This window comes from Sciurus vulgaris, assembly GCF_902686455.1.
Source record: "Sciurus vulgaris genome assembly, chromosome: 7".
Classification (NCBI taxonomy): Eukaryota; Metazoa; Chordata; class Mammalia; order Rodentia; family Sciuridae; genus Sciurus; species Sciurus vulgaris.
Genome location: NC_136467.1, coordinates 108,533,388 through 108,547,085, shown reverse-complemented (window position 1 = coordinate 108,547,085; position 13,698 = coordinate 108,533,388).

The following is a 13,698-nucleotide window of genomic DNA, read 5'->3' as shown; positions in this document are numbered from 1 at the left end:
AGAATGGGGAATTTGGAGATTTGAGCATTCAAGTTGAGGTATGAAAGTGGTTTTATAATATTATTTCTTCTTATTGTGACAGTTTGATGATTATATTTTAAGAATATTTCCATTTGTTTGTCTATGATAAAAAGTATTGTGCCAGACGCAGTGGCACATGCCTGCAATCCTTCAGTGACTTGGAAGGCTGAGGCAGGAGGATTACAAGTTCCAGGTCAGCCTCAGCAATTTAGGGAGACGCTGTCTCAAAAAATAAATAGGAATTGGGATACAGCTCAGTAGTAAAGCATCTCTAGATTTAATCGGCAGTACTCCCTGTTCCCCCAGAAAAGAGATTTGCTACTTTTGGATTTTGTTTTTGTTTTTGTTTTTTTGTCAAAGTAATAAATAAATTCTAATTCCTTAAGTAAATTGGGAAAAATCCTTTGAGAATAGGCCATTCTACAAAAAACTTTACTATTAGTTTCCTGTCTTACAGTCCAAAGCAGCCTTCAGGCTCAGGTATGTAAGATGCCAGAGAAGGCCTGGATTCAATGTTGATGGTAGCTCAAGAGAAAGAATGAAAGTAATTGTTCACAAGTTCCTTCTTTCTAAATACCAACAGCAGTAAGTCCAAGAGCTGATAAAAGAGTCTGGAAATAACTTTATATGTGATAAAATCATTCCTTTCCTCTTCTCTTTGTAACACGAGGTTTGGAGTCAGATGTAGTTACAGTGCCCTCCAGAGACCATCATTCATTTTTTCATGACTCTTTCTGCACCCTCAAAGAGAAACAAGGGAGTGTTCAGAGAAATCGAGCTTATAATGCTGCAAACTATATGTAAATTGGTTTTCCTTTCCTTTAATTCCATCCAGATCTGCTATTGTAGTGGGTAACTGACCCAGGCCTGGATATAAAGTAAACTAAGGACACTGTCTGTAAGAATTAGTGCCTGGGAAAGACCACTCCTTCCTTTTGGATTGTAAAGGACCTTCCCTAGGATCTAACTACTTCCCTTTGAAGGGTAATCACTCTTGTGAAGGTTCCCGGCCCAAGGCTAGAGATTTACTGAAGGCCTTATAAGAGGAGGCAGTCTCCCTGTTATGGGTAACAACTTAAGAAACAGACCTATCACTCCTGAGAAGTTCAAATTTGAGTGTCTTTGTTAAGCTGGTAGGCTGATTGTCTCAAACAGTGCCCCAAAAATGGTTATTGGGAGAACGGCCCCGACCATAGGGTTGCAGGGGTTTTTATACCATAAATCAACACATCAATCATAAGTGTCTGTTGCTATGATTTAAAATTACAAACTAACATCATGGGATCTGAAATCATTAGCAGAGTGGGAAGTGGGTCAAAATGACCTTACTTAGGTACAAATTAAAGAATGGTTACTAACATCTATACAATCGCTGTTGACATCACTGTTGACATGGTGCAGTGCTAAGGAAAATAGGAAGCAAAAAGAGAACAATTTTTCATTATACAAGAATTGCCATTTCATCATTTTGTATTGTCAACCATGTCATACTAAGCAACTGCTGAGGCGGGGCCTTCCCATGGGAGAAGCATTTCCTAAGTAATATGGAGTCTCAGAGCAAAATGGAGTCTGTTTAGTCAATGCCCATATAGCCTGGCCTATAACTTTTCCATGGAGTCAAATCTGTCAGCCTGTCACATTCCCCATTGTTTTTTTTTTTTTTTTTCTTTTTCTTTTTTTGGTGCTGGGGATCGAACCCAGGGCTTTGTGCTTACAAGGCAGGCACTCTACCGACTGAGCTATCTCCCCAGCCCCCTCCCTGCTGGTTTTATGTACATAAATCATAGCAGCAGCCCGTCACATCCTTCATCATGCTTTGCTTTTGTAAACACACATCCCCCTGGAAAACCCTTGCATACAATGATACATTGTTTTTGGAAACCTTGTGCACAACTATGTATCGTTAGACTAGAACATTTATGACCACTAGATAGCCTATAAATGTGAAAAACTGGTAAGGGGGGGCTCAAAATTTGGAGTGCTAATCTCCTCTGGGCCTTCGGGTGCAAAATAAAGTGGTCTCTCCCATTCTTCCAGTGCCGTTTGTTGCTTCTTGCATGATTCCCATAACACTATTACTTATTTAAGTCATTATTACATGTAACGTTTTCTCCTATATCATTGTGTGTGTGTGTGTGTGTGTGTGTGTGTGTGTGTTTGTATGTGTGTATAAATCAGGAGAATGGATTGTGCATCATATTTCCACACCACTTACTTTCCAGTGGGTGAAGAAAGCCTAGTACTTGAGGTGGCTGCTGGTTGTGGCTCACTGAATGGCTGCCTGGGGTGAAATTAAGACATGGTTTATATGAGTAGAAAGACCAGGATCACTAAGTGCTCATGATGCACTGTTGCCAAAACTCTGCTGAGAAAAAAGACGAATTAATTTTAGGCTTTTGGGAATCCAGACGGTTATGGGGTAAGTTCATAGATTTCCTTGAATTTCAACATTTACACTGGTGGAAATCTCTTCTCTCCCACCCCTAAAGAAATACAAAAAGAAATGCTGGTATTTACATGTTAATGCAAGGCTTTTCTGGTGGGGTGAGGTGGGTTGCCCCTTGTCTCCCTATTTAATTCTTTCTTCAAACTCCAGAAGATGTACCTGTTCCTAGTCACAAGGAATCTTCAAGGGTTCCATAAGAAAGTGCTTTTCTGATGTTTAAATACTCTGCAGCCAATTTAAAGTCAGGGGGAGAATAGAGTCCCTGTTGTTTTCACTCTTCTGTGTTTCTGGAATGTCTGCCACATAGAAAAGCATGAGACCTTAGCATAGTCCTACCACAAGGAAGGCAAATTCTCTCCCAACTTTTCAGACCACCTTTCTCAAATAAGATGCCTTTCCCACTGAAAGGGGCATGAATGCTTCTCTCTCGACAAACTTTCCCTTGGAGTTGAGAAAATGCTCAGGATTAAGTGTGTGACTTTTCCCATCGTGTTGGATCCTGAAGTACTGAAGTCAGCAAAGTGGTGACCTCTGTTCCCTAGAAATAAAAATGCTTTCATTGAAAGAGATTAAATTCCTTTCTGAAAAGTGACTCTTGAAAGGTGTATCATGATCTCAGCTGGCAATTTTTCAGATGAGGTGTGCTCTGGAAGGAAATGGAAGAGGGAGAAGTTGAGAAGCATCAGGCAGGTACCATATCAAATGTTTGTTTTCTCACTACCTCCCTAAAAACAAAAGCATTGGAAGAGAACTGAAAACAAACTCTTATTTAGCATGTAGTTGCTATTTGATCACAGCCTGCTATGTAACAGGTTGTGTGAATGAGAGTTAAATAGTCCTCATTTGGGGTTGTGAACCTTAGATGAAAGGATACATATCAAGGAATCTGACTGGGTTCCTGGCAGGTTTGGGATCTCAGCAAAGGTTTGCTCTCTTATACTCAGGAACTAAGAGAGTGGGTGCTAAATCAAACAAGCCCATCCAAACAGATTCTCAAAAATAAGCTTCCTGGCTTCCATAGCTTCCTGGCTTCCTGGCCATGCTGTGAAACAACTGTCCGGGGGGAAAAAAAAAAGGAAGCAATTTTAATTGTGACACAGGAAAGGATATTCTGAGAACTAATACAGATAAAATGAAATAATGATAAAAACAAAACCCTGGACTGGGGATGTAGCTCGTGGTACAATGTTTGCCTGTAACATAAGACCCTGAATTCAGCACCCCCTGCTGCTCCCCCAAGCCTTCCCCCAAGATAAGGACAATAATCACTACTTCATCTTGCCAGCTATATCAAAAGCTTTGCAATACCTATTTATGATCTTCTGCTGTTTAATATCTACTTATTTTTTTCTGATTAGCTATTTTATCACATAATATCTGAATATATGAATCACAAATGCCAAGAAATTCTTTAAAATATTTTTGTTTTATAATATTATCTCCCCATCTTATTCATCTATCTATCCATCCATCCATGCATTCAGGCATGATTAGATATACCTGGGCATTGTACAATGACTTTCTCTTTCTCTTCCTGTAAGGACTGTGTTATTTCCATTTCACCAAAGAGGTGATTGGGACTTGGTGAGGCTAAGTGACCTAACACCAGGTGGCATGGTAGATCACCGTAAAACTGCAAACTCTTTAATACAATATTTTTTCAGTTAGATCTCTGTATAACTGATAAACCTTTTTTAATACAGTATTTAATACAATATTTTATTTCAAGTCACCTACCTTGGCTTGCAGTAAGGTAGATGGCTACAAATAAATTCATAATTTCCCACCTCTACTAACTGTTAACAGAAACATAAACATGCCCTCTACTTCCCAGTGTGGAGACATCTGGATATGTCCCTCTAACGCCTACTAGTAAGCTGAGGAAATATGAATATGCACGTAGCCCTAGTTATTTTCCTTGATGCCTAGTCTGTTCACTGCTTCTGGGTCCATCTCTACATGAATCCACAGGGTCACTGGTTAATTTTTTGCTCATATTTTGGGTCATATTAATTTTTTTTAACATTTGCTATGGTTTGAGCGTGGGATAGTCTCTCCCAAAATGTCCACATGTTCAGGGCTCGTTCCCCAAGGTGGTGCAATGGTGAGAAGGTGGAATATTTAGGAAGTAGAGGCTAGAGGGAGGTTGTTAGGTCTTTGGGGACATGCCCTCAAGGGATTTGGGGGAGCCTGATCTCTCTGTATTCGTGGCTCGAGGTGTGACTGCTTGCTCCAAGAAGTACTCCTTTTTGTACCAGAGGTCCAAACCAATGGGGCTACCTGATTTTGAACTTGAACTACCAAAACTGTGAGCTAAATAAACCATTGATCTTTACAAGTTAGTCTGCTGCCTCAGATATTTTGTTGAGGTAAATGGAGCTGACCGATAGAACATTGTAGTTGGTTTTCTAATTCATTGCTAATCTGATTAATTCAGTCCTACAGTGTGTTCAATGGGTGCCAAGGACTGAAGCTCCACAGATGAACGTGTCTCCTGGTTCACAGGTGATTGAAGGATAGGATTTGATAATGTGGTCAGTGGTCTGCAGTGACTGTGCATTCATGTAGAAATGGTCCCAGAAGCAGTGAATAGACTAGATATCAAGGAAAAGAACTAGTGCCATGTGCATATACTTATCTCCCCAGCTTACCATGGAAGTTAGAGGGGTACATCTAGATACCTTTACACTGAGAAGCAGAGGGCATATGCAAGGTTCTGTGTGAAGACAGAAGTGAAACATGGAGGTGCTGCTGGAGAGAGGCCTGCATGGCAGAAGCACAGGCCTCTGAAGGGCAGTTCCAGCTTCCTTGCAGACAAACCTGTCATTCCTGAAACAGCTTAACTTTGCTGAGCCCTGTTTCTCTCAACAATAACCTAAAATATAAAGTTTCAGGGAATGATGATCACCTATGCACACACATATATCCATAGACCAATCTGCTGAATGGTGTGGAAGGAGGGAGGCAGAGCCAGAGGGAAAGTAGAAGGAAAGACACGGAGGAGGGGGAGAGGCAGGAAAGGCAAGCCAGGATTGTCTTTGGCAGTTTATGTCAGCGCGTCTGTGATTGCAGCCATCTCCCTTCACCTTCCCTTCTCCAGTCCTTACCTTAGGGATAGAGTAATTTTTAAATGTAGCATTTGTGGTTGTCACATGGGCTAAGCTTGTGGGCAGAATGACAGCATCTGTGTATGGAATTTGAGTACGTGAGCAATGAGTGGCTGGGCCAATCCCACAACTTTGGTGATCTCATCACAGACCTTTTCTGGATAAAATGAAATTACAGTGATTAATGTCTGGGCTGGGCATGGGTGTTGAAACAGTCTTCCTCATTTTCTTTACATTGCTCCCACCTCCTCAGTCTCTATTCCTGGGGCTCCTCTGGAATGTCATGGGGTCTTTAGACCATCTCAGGATGCTTAAAAAGAAAAACCAGCTTTCTTATACTGAAAGGAATCTGAAAATATAAACTAGCCTCAAGGCTATGAATTACATGTATCCAGTATGGCCATAGAATTCTGCATTGTCCTGTCCAAGAAAACTGGTTCAGGTGATGCTTAGTCTTGGAAACTTACTCTGAGCCTCAGGATATTACATAATGAGCAGAATTCCCCAGTGCAGTGTGGAGACTGTGGTCTTTGTACTGCTACAGATTATTAACAAAGTGCCACCAAATTTTCATCACTGAAATAATCAGTAGAAGCATCTTTCTCCTAAAAAGGTAAAAGGAATCATTAGCAATAAAATAATTTCACAATGGGTGGTCAAAACAAATTACCTACTGTGAATTAAAAAAAAAATACATTGCTTTCTTCCCTCAATTTAGAGGATTTTTCTTTGTATAAATGTAGAGAGTTTTAGGAGATAAAGTTTATCACTGATGCTGATAATGGTAATTCTAAAAATGAGAAAGGCTATTTGCCATTATGGGAAAGTTGCAGATTTGTTCTTAACTGATTGATTAGTCTATTTCCAGGACTGTTTCTCTTAAGAAATTTTTAAATAAAATTATCTTTTTTAGTCAGTGTGGTGGTGCACACTTGTAATCTCAGCAACTCAGGAGGCTGAGGCAGGAGGACTGCAAGTCAGAGGCTAGCTTTAGCAATTTAAGCAAAACACTCAGCAACTTAGGGTGACCCTGTTTCCAAAATAAAGGACTGGGGATGTAATTCGATGATAGAGTACCCCTGGGTTAAATCCCTAGTAACATCCCCCTCCTAACACACACAAATTTTGGGGGTTTGGCAATTTAAACACATTTATCAAGATTATGTGTTAACAGTTCCAAAAACTAACATGTGAGAAATCTATGTCTTTCTTTTTTTCAGGGAATGATATGAAAGTGTCAGAAAATATTAAAGAATGTAAAATGTAAAAAGTAGCTTTATTCTGAATATAGTAATTTACCATTATTTACTCAACCTTTTATTTTTCTTCTTTGAAAGAGTGTTTCTCCTCCAGAAGCTATTAATTAAACTAAATGATAAATAACAAGGTAAGGAAGCCTCTGAAGAAAACACCATTACCTTTTGTTGTCTGACCAAAAAAGCATCAATGAAACTTCTTGGATCATTTTTGTCGAATTTATGAAGATAATCGAAGAAGGTTCTCCTTATAAAAGAAAATAATTCATCTCTATTCTTGAGTACTGTCCTATAATTTCTTAGGAGAAATCCAAAACAAGAAACATATTAAAAAACTAAAAAAAAAAAATTTAAAAAGTAAATTAAATTTACATATGAACTGGTTGTGATAATGCAAATGACAGCATTATTTTTGAAAGAATTATGGAAATAAAACCTTGAATTTTGTCTCAACCAACAGTGACAGACTGAACTAGACAATGAGATTTCCACATTCATCAGAATTAGGTAATTTATAAAGCATATCAATGAGCTTACAAGTCTTGTGCCCAGAGTATTTTGTATATTATTCCTGTGGGAGTAGATATACTTCGAGGTTGGATGGGACATAAAAAGAAAAAATATTGACTTTTTGGTCAGAGCTATAAAATTAAGTGTTTTTTCTCAAATCCATGTAATTCCAGGAAAACAATTGAACTATTTCAGCTCTCTATAGGACAGTAAACTTTTCTGTGGGATCACAATAATTTTTAAGTTTATAGCAGATTTATTGTCTGTCGATCTTATAGATTAGCCCTACCTAATTTATTATTCGCTAACTTAAAAAATTCAGAAAGGACTTTACTGGTTTGCTAAGTTTTGTGTTTGTCAGTATGTTAATTTGGGGGAATATGAGTCTATATACTTTGTCACATTCTCAAATGAGTTCATGAGCCCCCCAAAAACAAACAAACAAACTTTATATCAGAGACAAAAGGTTCCATCTAAAATTAGGATAGTTGCTTGTTCCAAGAATCTGTATTTGGAGTAAATCTTGGTATATAACAGCAGAGCCTAAATTCCAGAGTGAAATAATAGGGTTGTCAGTGGCATTATTCAAAATGAGAGCTTTTGGAGGAGCCTCTTTTCCCCTGGATCCTAGACTATAGAGGTTTTGTTACAATGATAAGAGAATAGATTGTAGCACTATTGTGAATTTGTATGGATTAGAATAAGTGTTAATATTATATTCAGCATACTTTGTGGGTTTTTTTTTTTTTTTTTTGTAGTTGGTAGACCTCCTTTGTTAAAATTATTCTTCTAAGTGAGCATTGCTGGATGCTTCTTACACGATGCTTATTTCACTTTCCACATATAAGTAGTGTTACAGGTGAAAGAAAGATGGCTGAAGTTATAAGAATATACTGAAACCATGTGATACCGGCATAATTCATAATTCCTGTGTTAAGATGTTTAACACAGCATTTGGTGATGGTGAAAGAATGGACATTTTTTTAAGCTGTCTGTTTTATCTCAACTCCCTAAGGTCTCCCTCCCAGTAATGGGAACAAAGCCCTTAAAGCTGTTCCAGGAAACAGCCCCAAACAGAGAGTAAAAGAGTAAATTGAGCCTGATAGCCAGATAGTGCTCAAACAGTAGGATTACCAGAAACTATTGACCAGAATCTACACCCTGTTATAAAACATTGTGAAACATGTTGTATGTTATCAGCCAACTCAGACCCCCTTTGGAATTTCCCAGCGGCTTTGTTCCCCCTTTTTTCCTTTTTTTTCCCCTTTTTTTCCCTTTCATGTGCGACCCCTCCCGATGTGTGGTCTCTGCCTTTATAAACCTACAAGATTTTCTGCTAGGGACTCGACTCCTTGTGTAAACACTGGCCACATAGAAAACAATATACATAAAAGAAAATTTGCATTTGACTCAGCTAAAGAAAGAAAAATATGTTAGGTGTGTTTAAACATTTGTCTGTCTCTGTGGTTGTGTATTGTGGGGGTGTGTGTTAATGCATACTACCTAGGGGGGAAAAAAAAACTCAACCTAAGACTGTATTCAAGTTAAAGACAGAACATGTAGCCAGCAAGTTGGGAGGCTGAGGCAGGAGAACTACAAGTTTGAGGCTGAACTTAGCAACTTAGTAAGGCCCTAAGCATCTTGGCAAGACCTCTCTCTGACTGACAAGTACTGCTAATTCAGCACATGGGTCCTTGACCTCTCTGTCTGTTATCAACCTTTGATCATTTTCTTCAAATGAACTCTTGCATCAGTGAAATAATGTCAACTTGCTCCTTTTAGTAAGGAAATGAGTAAAACTCTTGGCACAAAAATGAGATTTTTTAAATTATTTTTCCCACATATTTACAAAAAATAATGTGGAATCTGTAATACAAAGCTGCTCCCGGGCCCTTTGTGTTGCATCACAACCTAGTTTGTCAGTCTGAAAGCTGCTTCTCCCCGCCCTTTCCGCTGCAGCCATTTTCCCCGCCTCCCAACTACTGTCAGTCTGTGAACATCCTAGCTAGCTATTGGTTCATTAGTTAGCTTGCAAGTATCCTTCTCCATTATTGGTCCCCTGTTAGCCCGACAGGATTCTTAGTGATAGCTTCACTGCCATCTTTTCTCTCTTGCTTTCTCTCCCCCGACTCACTCTCTTTCTCCTCGCTTTCCACTCTCTATAGCACTCGCCCTTTCTCTTTCCTTTCTCTTTTCCTCTCATTTCCTCTCTTACCCTGCAGGGAGACACTCTATTTGCTTAATAAACTCCCTTATGTGATTTCCCTTACAGAATCAATTCCAATTTATTATGTGAAGGGATCAGAAACACCTTCATTACTGAGAAGCTGTTCTAGATTCAAGGAGGCAAAAAAAACATGACATCTGAATGCAATTTATGAGTGATGTTTTCCTTGGCTATAAAGGACATTATTGGGATAATGACAAAATCTGACTGAAGGCTGAAGATTAGATGACACTTTCATATCATGGAAATTTCATGATTTTTGATGTTGACTGTGGTTAAGACAGTGTTATGTCTATTATAAAAACACTGAAGAATTTAAAAATAAAGGGACAGCATGTCTGCAAAAACTCTTGAGTAGTTAAGAAAAAATATAATTTTATATTTTATGTATAAATAAATTTAAATATATAATGTGCACACACATACATAGAGAGCACAAGAAAATGTACAATGTTGACCGAGTCCTCAAGAAGAGTAGAAGTTACTGGGAATGATTTCTATATTCTTGAAATTTTCTGTAAGTCTGAAATTGTGTCAAAATAAGCAATTAAAATATAACTTCTGTTGATTTCTTTATCATGCAAAATAAAGAGATTTTATTTGTTCTACATACCTCTGTGAGCCTCTAAGTTCTGTATGAGATGTTGGCATCCCTCTATAATTGTGTCCTCTGTGATCTGCTTGCCCATTTCAAAATTCTGCAGAGTGGTTAAGCTGAATCTTCTCATAGTTTTCCAGGTTTCACCATGAGAGAAGATAATTCCTTATAATGAAGATAATGTTCAATGTTTTTAGGTTAATACCTTAATTTTTTTTAAATTTAATTCTTTTTTTTTTTTTTGGTATCAGGGGTTGAACCCAGGGTCATTTAACTACTGAGCCACATTCCCAGTCCTTTTTTATATTTTATTTAGAGACAAGGTCTCACAGAGTTGCGGAGGACCTCTTTGAGTTGCTCTGAGGCTGGGTGTGAGCTTAATCATCCTCCTGCCTTAGCCTCCAGTGCCCCTGGGATTATAGGCATGTACTACCATGCCTGATTTAAAATTGAATTCTGAGGACAAATAAAAATTCAAAATAAAAATAAGGGAAAAATGGACTGGAAATATAACTCAGTAGTAGAAAGTTTGCCAAGGATAAACCAGGCCTTGAGTTAAGTCCCCAGAATGTAAAGAGAGAAAAGAGGAGAGGGCAGGGTAGAGGAGAGAAGAAACGTCTACATCCCTCCTTTTTTCTTAAAGTGTTTATTGCATAAAAGTGTGTAACTACTTTCTCTGTACATGAAGTCTTTTTGAAAGCTAGATAGGCCTTTTGTCAGCCTTGAGACCTAGGAATGTCTTTCTTAAGAACCCAGGAGTCATCTCCTTGCAATGTAAACATCAGGGGAGACTGCTTCCTATCAATCAGTTTGTGTGTGAAGACAGGAGCCTGACTTCAGGGGGCACTTGCTCCACACTGCAAACTGTCATACATATTTGATAAATTTATTTTTCCTTTTTAAAGTCAACTAATACAGATGACCATCTGAATTACCAGGTGAATCAAGGATAAACTATGTTTGACAAATAGCGCTGTCAAGTCCTCTTGCTCGAAGACTGTTGTTTATCTTGAGAATAGCTATGTAATGAAGTTCCTTCTGCTTGACTATGTAAAAGGCTGAGATTCCTTTCTGTTTTTGTAAATTCTTAGCAGATCGTGATGCACATTATTCTTGTTTAATGCTTATTTAATAATAAAAGTGTCTCCTTTCCATCTTAGCTTCATGGATTTCTAGATTGGGAAAATATTTTGTTTTAAATTATATTTCCTCAACAAATTAAATAGGCAATATTTGAGTATCGACTTTATACTTATATCATGCTGTGTGTGGCTAAGGAATTGATGAATAATAGTAAACTGTTTTCTTTCGTTCTCTCTTTCTTTCTTTCTTTCTTTCTTTCTTTCTTTCTTTCTTTTTTTCTTACTTTCTTTCTTTCTTTCTCTCTTTTCTTTTTTTTTCTGCCAGGGAATAATACAGTCTAGTACATACAACACCACCCAAGTAAAAATTTAGAAATAAGTAATTACCAAGGATCATAATCAAGTTTCCACATAAGTGCTGCACATAATAATTCTAGAGACTCATGTTATTGTCACATATAAATGCTCAATAAATATCTATTGAGTGGGTAGGTGAATTTGTGTATAACTACACAAAATAATAATATCATCAGTCAAGAGATGTTTCCTAAAGGATTTAGAGCATATACTTACACTTCATAGAAAAATAAGGAAAAAGACAATTGCAACCATTGCCCACATCTTTCCAATGTGGTGATAATGGCATTTTTCTTTCTGTTTTGCTTCTTTACAATAAAACCTTCCTCCATTTGCATTTTTCCTCAATATTATAAAAGGGCGCAAGAGACTGGAGGAATTTCTATGCTTTACTGATAATCATAAATACAAACCTAGAACATACTAAGGTAACCTAGGCATTGAAAATGGGCTGGTATTAACCTTGCTAGTCTCAACCTGCAATCCAAAAGAAAGAGTAGATAGCTTCAGATGCCACCTCCTTCCAGGCTAGGCCTTCCTTTGGAAGGATTCTAGTGAGGGATAAGATTCGGTTCTCACTGAATCCTCAGATTAATATAATGGGATTCTGCCTGTGGTTCCTGTATTACATAAAACTCATTCATAAAATATGACTTCAGACTATCTCATCTTTATATTTGAAATTTCACATTTCATAAAACAGTATTTGACTTTTAAGGACTCACAGAAGTCACTATATTTCAGAGAATAGAATATTCATGTAATTGTAAAGAATATCACTATCATTACTATTGTTGTTGTTATGTTTCAGTGCTGTCGATCAACCGCAGAGCCTATCACATACTACCAATGAACTCTACCACTCAGTTATGTATCTCAGCCCCTTAGAACATTAGTTTGGCACCATGAAAGACTGAACTGCTTTTAAATATGTAAACAATAATTTTAAGTATAGGACACCCTAGCCCTAAATATATTTAGATTATACAAGTTGATTTAATAAATGTCCCCAAATGGTTTAATGGATAACAAACATTAAAATTAGCTTTTGATTATACAAAATTGGTCTATAACATGCTTGTACTTATTTGAATGATTTTGTATTATGAGACACAGGAAGAGGAAATATAGTCATTATCCTTTAATTTTCTATGACTGGTTAAGACACTTAAAAAAAAAATACCCAAAACTGATTCTTGGCTGGGCATGATGGCACATGCCTGTAATCCCAGCAACTCAGGAATCTGAGCCAGGAGAATTGTAAGTTTGAGCCCAGCCTAGGCTATTCAGCAAGACTCTTGCCTCAAAATTAAAAAAGAAGAATGAGGCTGGGAAAACTTTAAAAAAAAAAAAAAAAGTATGGGGCTGGGGATGTAGCTCTGTCGCAGTGTGTCCCTGGGTACAATCTCCAGTCCCTCACACACACACAAAGAAAACCTGATTCTTAAAATGAATTATTTGCTTGCTTGAAGAAAAATGTTAGATTGATAGAGATAAAAATTAAGGCAGGTGCAGTGGCATGTGCCTGTAATCCCAGCAGCTCTGGAGGCTAAGGAAGGAGGATCAAAAGTTCAAAGCTGGTCTCAGCAATTTGGTGAAAGTTCAAAGCCACCCTAAGCAACTAAGTGAGACTCTGTCTCTAGATAAGATACAAAAATGGGCTGGGGATGTGGCTCTGTGGTTAAGTGCCCCTGGGTTCAATCCCAGTACCAATAAAAAAAAAAAAAAAAAAAAAAAAAGACAATTTCATATGTGATCATTAAATTCATCAGCAAATTTGAGTTCTTGTGGAAAAAGCGTAGAGACGAGAAGTAATAAGTTGTACCAACTTTCTAAAAAAAAAAAAAAGATGAATCCTAGAAATTACAGACATGGGATCTTGGATAGAAAATACTTCCTTAGTACTGATTTCATGAAGTGTTAGTGGAGATTAGAAGGAAGAGAAATGTTCCAAGACTACTATGTATGGAAAACTGAACTGAACAAAGTTAAACAGGATTCCGATGTTTTCCTGAAGTTTCAATATACTAATGGACACTTTAAAACAAAGAGGCTGATGACATGCAGTATGTCCGACTGCCCTGAGACCCCTTT